The sequence below is a fragment of the Sceloporus occidentalis genome, unplaced genomic scaffold, assembly GCF_023333645.1.
Source record: "Sceloporus occidentalis isolate IW3139 unplaced genomic scaffold, rSceOcc1.0.p SCAF_71, whole genome shotgun sequence".
NCBI lineage: Eukaryota > Metazoa > Chordata > Lepidosauria > Squamata > Phrynosomatidae > Sceloporus > Sceloporus occidentalis.
This window is the reverse complement of record NW_028317051.1, coordinates 3,659,364-3,665,519: the sequence shown is the minus strand read 5'-3', so window position 1 is coordinate 3,665,519 and position 6,156 is coordinate 3,659,364. Positions and strand designations below refer to the sequence as shown.

The window sequence follows — 6,156 nt, the reverse complement described above, 5'->3', positions numbered from 1 at the left end:
CTAGGAGAAGGAGAGGTAGCCTACTCTGGGACGTTCCCAGGTACGGTCATTGAAAGTGTAAGAGTAGCTTGCACTTTTTAATGTCAGATCTGATGCAGCTTATTCACCCTGCAAATGAAGATAATTGGTTCAATCTAATGGTTTTTTATGTTGTTAATATTCATTGATTTTTCCAGACATATTTAATTGCACAGGAAGATTTATGCTGCATACAGTGGTAAGCACATGGACGAAAGCAAAACACAACTGTAATTAAGTGAAAGCCCTAAACCATGTTTGTGTTGTGTAATACTTACTGCCAGAATTTTAATGAACTACCCAACATTAATCCCTTCCATCGAAGTGTATCTAGGAGTGCTTACATTTTTGAGTAACTGCCTATTATTTATGAACAATAAATGTTGTGCATTGATCTTCAAACTTAAATAAAATAAAATAAAATTATGACTTTCATAAAATGCTTATGAAAAAAATGCTAATAACATTTCTTAAGCTTGTCAGTGTTTATCCTACAGAAATTGATATTTTAATTTAAAAAACTAATATGTGACATTTATTGAATTTATTTTAAAAAAATCTGTCTAATTTTCAATGAAAACTTAAATCACCTTAATAGGATTACGTTAAATAATAAGATGTGATAATAATGAAAGTTGCTCCAAGAATAAGGTTATATTTCACTAATGCTTTAAAATTGTGATTATAATGTAGTGTATTTTCTTATGTAATCCAGTAAGAGATTTTCTTTCATGGACACATAAAAATAATTATACTTGAAATAAAAATAAATATTTTATTTTAATAATGTAGTCCCACAAGTTTAAAGGAGCATTATAGAAACATGTGTAATCATATTTTTACATACTGTATCTTTAGAATATGTTTTCGTATGCGATTATTATTTAAGTAGATCTTTCTATAGGGTTACTTTCAGATTCAAATTTTCAGAGGGAAAGGATAGCACTGTGTGAGCTGGTAGAATAGATAGGTGGGGTCATTTTGCAGTAAAGAAATAACACAAGAATGAAGGTATGACAATGATACAGTATATGACCAAAAGTATGTTGACCCCCTCCTGATTATTAAGTTTAGCTGTTTCAGCCACACCAACTACTAACATGTGGATATTACAATGGATTGTACCTTTGCCACAAGTCAGTTTACAAAATTTGCACCCTACCAGATATGCCCTGATCCACTGCCAGCCCTATGATGACATGGAAGCATCAAAAAGTAACAACAACTCAGCCACAAAGCAGTAGACCATGAACATTCACAGAATGATACTGTTGAGTGCTGAAGCACTTAGCGCATAAATCACTCACTACAGAGTTCCAAACTGCCTCTGGAAGGAACATTAGCACAATCACTCTGCACTGGGAGTTTCATGAAATGGATTTCCAAGGCCAAGTAGCTGCACAAGCCGAAGATCAATATGCTCAACTGGAGTGGTGTAAAGCACATTACCACTGGATTCTGGCTTCACTAAGGTCTTTTAGTTCCAGTAAAGGTTACTGTTAATGCAACAGTAAACATTTTAGACAATTGAATGCTTCCAACTTTGTGGCATCAGTTTGGGTAATCCCCTTTCCAGCATGACTGTGCCCCTGTTCAAAAAGCAAGGCCCATAAAGACATGGTTTGATAAGTTTAATGCCCATGATTTTTAATGGGATGTCCAACAAGCTCATGTAGTTATGATAGTCAGGTATCCATGTAACTCTGGTCTTAAATAGTGTTTTATGAAGCCCTTACTAAGAAAAACAGAAAGCAAATGCATGTAAAGGTCATAGATTGTCTTCAGCAAAGGTCTTACACAACCAACAAGCTAAGGTAACTTAAGAGCTAAAATCTCTACCCAATCAGAGATCCATATTAAGCCTTTCTTTTCTAAGGAGGGTTATAAAGAAAGTTATGGCAATAACAATAATTTTAAATACATTTGCAGTATGCAGCATATTGTAAAAATCTGAAAATCCGTAAAACATCAGTATATTCTGCTGCAATGCACAATGAGTAACAGCACATAACAATTTGGACTTACCATCTGGTACACTTGGCCTTAACGGCTGATCAGGTCCTGCATTTCGTCTTGATATGTGTGGCTACATGTGTACAAAAATCCAATTAGTGGCCACATTTATGTTATTTATGTCATTTAGGAGCCCAGCCAGGCCCTGACCCTGCTCATATGATCTTATAATGTAGAGATGATGGTATATTTTAAGTTCTACAATTAATGATATTTCTCAGGCCTAGAGCTGCAGGTCCAGGTGGGCGGGAGCTCGAGTGACCACATGTCCCGGATTGTCCGGGACAGTCCCGCAATGGGACCTTAAGTCCCGGGAAACGCCGTCCTTTTTTTTGTGACGCAGAGGAGAGAGAGGTGCACCGAGCGGTAGCTCATGAAGTTTTTAGCAACCGCTCGGCACCCCTCACTCTCCTCCGGTGAGGCTTCTAGCTCGGTCGCGGTGCCGGCATTTCATGCTGAGTGCTGGAATATGATGTCATATACCGGCGCTCAGCAGTGAAGCAGCGAGCATCCTGGCAGAGCAGGGAGACAGAGGCCTTGCGCTCCCACTGCAGGACCTCTACAAGATAAGTGAACTTCAAAGGGGGGGAGAGAGGTAGATAGTGAGAAGGGTAGATAGTGAGAAGGGAGGGAGAGGGGTAGATAGTGAGAAGGGGGAGAGGAGGTAGATAGTGAAAAGGAGGGGTAGATAGTGAGAAGGGAGAGAGAGGGGATACATAGTGAGAAGGAAGGGAGAGGGGGTAGATAGTGAGAAGGGGGAAAGGGGGTAGATAGTGAGAAGGGGAAAGGGGGTAGATAGTGAAAATGGGAGCAGGGGGTGAGAAAATGAAATAAATAATGTGGATGAATTGTTTGAATGCGTGGGAGTATGAATGAATGTGTGGATGAATTGTATAAATGAGTGAGAGTATGAATTAATGACTTTGTGAGAATGCATTAATGAATACGTGTAAATTATTTGTGTGAATGAGTGAGAGAATAAATGGTTGTGTGAATGAATTATGTGAATGAAAGTGTGCATTAGTGAGTGACTGTAAAAGCGTTTGTGTGTATCATAGATGTATAATTGATTTGTGGAAAGGCAAAGATGGCACAAGCAGAGTTTTTGAGCCTTGGGGACCAAGATGGCACAGGCAGGGTGTGTATGGGAGAAAGATGGCACAGGCCGGGCTGTTTGGGGACAAAGTTGACTCATGCTGGGCTGTTTGGGGACAAAGGTGGCAAGTCCCGTGTGTGTTACGTGGGTGCTGGTCAGGATCTATGTGGACAATATGGATGCCAGGGCTGGCTTTGGGGTGTGTGACCTGTGACCTATGCTTGTAATTTAGGGGGTATTTACCTGAGTTTTTATGTGAATTCCAATTGATCTATACCTGTAAAGCTGTCCATACATTATTTATGTATACCTGCAAATACAGGGTTTTATGTCTTATTCAGTTGATCAATATCTGCAGCGCTGTTTCCATGTGTTTATTTGATCTATACCCTCAGTGCTGAGTTTGCATGTGATTTCCAGTTGATCTATACCTGCAATGCTGGGTTTGTGTGTTCTGTTGATCTATATAGGACCCAATTTTTTCAATATAAAATAAATTGGCAACAGGCTCTAATATTTATATACATCGGCAGCAGGGTCTAATATTAATATATATTGGCAGCAGGGTCTAATATTAAGTTCAGTTCAGCTGTTATTTTAAAATCATATTTCAATCACAGTCTTTACTTTACTTCAAAGAGATAAGTACATATTATGTAGTTAAAAATGCATATATATATATATATATATATATATATATATATATATATATTTACTCACAAAGTCCATTGCACACCATTCCAAATTTCCCAAGCCTGGTGCTAGTAACCAGCAGTTTCCATATAACGCACTTTAAAAAAAGATGGCACTCCAGGTCTTTAAATTAACAATTTTTCTTTATTCAAAGTCAAGTCGACGTTTCAGTCATTGCTGACTTTCCTCAGGACATGATAAATATATATATTTATACCTGTGGCTTTAATCTCATGCGCTTCATAGGGTGTCCCTGAATGGCAGAGATAAAATGTGGTCACCCTAGCGGCAGAATACAGATCTCCCTCTTGGGTAGTCAAGCCCATTGCTGTCCCACTGCACAATGGATCGTTGATCTACTGACCAGCCTATTTAAGAGCCTCTGTAGACTTCATTTAAGGGCACTGCATGGGATATGACGACATATCCCGGCTCTCAGTTTGTTAAGGGAGCACCGCTTCTTTTATTGTATTGCGACATCTACCATGAAGGGGGAAGCAGCTAGGAGCATAGCACGGACCAAAGGTAAATGCATCACTGGGTCCAATTGCGGTGGGCCAGTCATACAAATGACTGGCTATGTAATCATTGTTTAATTAAGAATTGCTAGGTATATGTACTGGCTGGAGAGTAATAGATTGTGGTGGGAACACCCAACAGCAGGAGTAAGGCTAAGAAAGATGAGGTAGGTGTGGTATTAACCTGGCAGTTAAAGGCTTCCGTAAAGAAGTGGGTTTAAGAGAGGTGTAGGGATAAGGGGAGGGTATCCAGTAGGACATTTCAAAATATGGGGCAGAAGTATTTTATAACATCTAGATAATAGAGCAAAGGACAGGCAAAGATTATAAGTGAGGGTAGGTGTGCATTTGGAGATTAGTGATGAGCTGCAAGTAGAGGAACAACCATAAAGAGTTTTATAGATGAGAGTCAAAATATTAAATCACACAGGGGAGAGATGTTTGCAGAGTGATAGGTAAGAGAAATAAGCCTGGCACACCCACACATGATGGGGAGAGACTGGTATGAGGTCGACCATGTAATTCCAAGTTGCAGTAGGGAAGATGGGAGATAATGAGTGCATGAACAAAAGCTTTAGTTGCAGTGTGTGCCAGAAAGGGGCAAACTTGAGCAATTGTTCTTAAGATGATGCTAGTACTGAATGAATTGTTGTTGGCAAAATACAGGGGTTCACCCTGAGCTCTCATGAGTATCCAATCCTCTTATTGCTTGATAAAATACATACTAGTCAATGATATTAAAAAAGAAACATCACTGGAAAATGGCTTTGTAGATGAATATCCAGGATTGGTAAACACAGAAACAAGAATTCAACAGCAGATCTATTTGGCCTGTCTAGTTTGCAGTTTTTCCTGATGTAAAGACTCAAACCTTAATCAGTCCTTAGTCTTAGTCTTAGATTCAGGATAGCCACCTATTGATGCATTTTTAAATTCCCTTACTGTACTAATCCATAACCCCCTCAGTAAATAAAAAATTTTTTTGAGGCTTTACACATGCCTCAATCATATGGACGTTGTAAAGGTCACAGGAGTGTATTCCACCCTTGCCCAAAAGAGTGCTAACATTCTCTCTTCTATTTTGACTTTATAACAGTACAATGTCAGGGACGAGCAGGCCTGAGGGGCAATTGTCCTCCAAGCTGGTCCAAATTTTTTAAACAGGGCTTGTCTGACTTTGACCAGCAAGCTTATGGTAGCAGGAGTGCAGTGGGGTTCTGTGTAATGAGTCCCCAGTAATAGTGCAGCCATTTACACCTTGAGTAAACAGCTTTGAAGGTAATTAAGAGGACTGTGTGTGATATAGTCAGTGTACAGTTCTGTGGAATATGGAGTCCCCCCCTTAACCCTTTTTGTGGCTATATCAGCCTTCCCTATTCTGGGAAGGCTAGTCACAAGATTTTGAAGTGTGTCTAGGAATTTGTGCTCGTTCAGCAAAAAGAGCATTTGAGAGGTCAGGCCTGGCTTGCAATGGACATTCCAATTCATCACAAAAGTGTTCAATGGGGTGAAGGTCATGGCCCTGTGCAGGCCACTCAAGTTCCCCCCCACCAAACTCCTTAATCCATGTCTTTATGGACCTTACTTTGTGCACAGGGCCACAGTCAAGCTGGGACATGAAAGGGGCCTCCCCAAACTGGTGCCACAAAGTGGGAAAATACCAGTGTATAAAATTTCACTATAACCAAACCTTGAAAAACATCCCCAAACCATTACCCCTCCTCTACCAAACTTAACAGTAGACACTATGCATTCCTGTAGGTGGAATTCTTCAGGTATCCCCCAAACCCAGATTCATCCATCACACTTCCAGATAGT

General features: G+C 39.8%; 1 pseudogene; it reads right to left on the bottom strand.

Annotated features, from left to right (window-relative positions):
• Positions 1-5,307: 5,307 nt before the first annotated feature.
• LOC149286276 (U6atac minor spliceosomal RNA) lies at positions 5,308-5,426 on the bottom strand (annotated as a pseudogene).
• Positions 5,427-6,156: the final 730 nt, after the last annotated feature.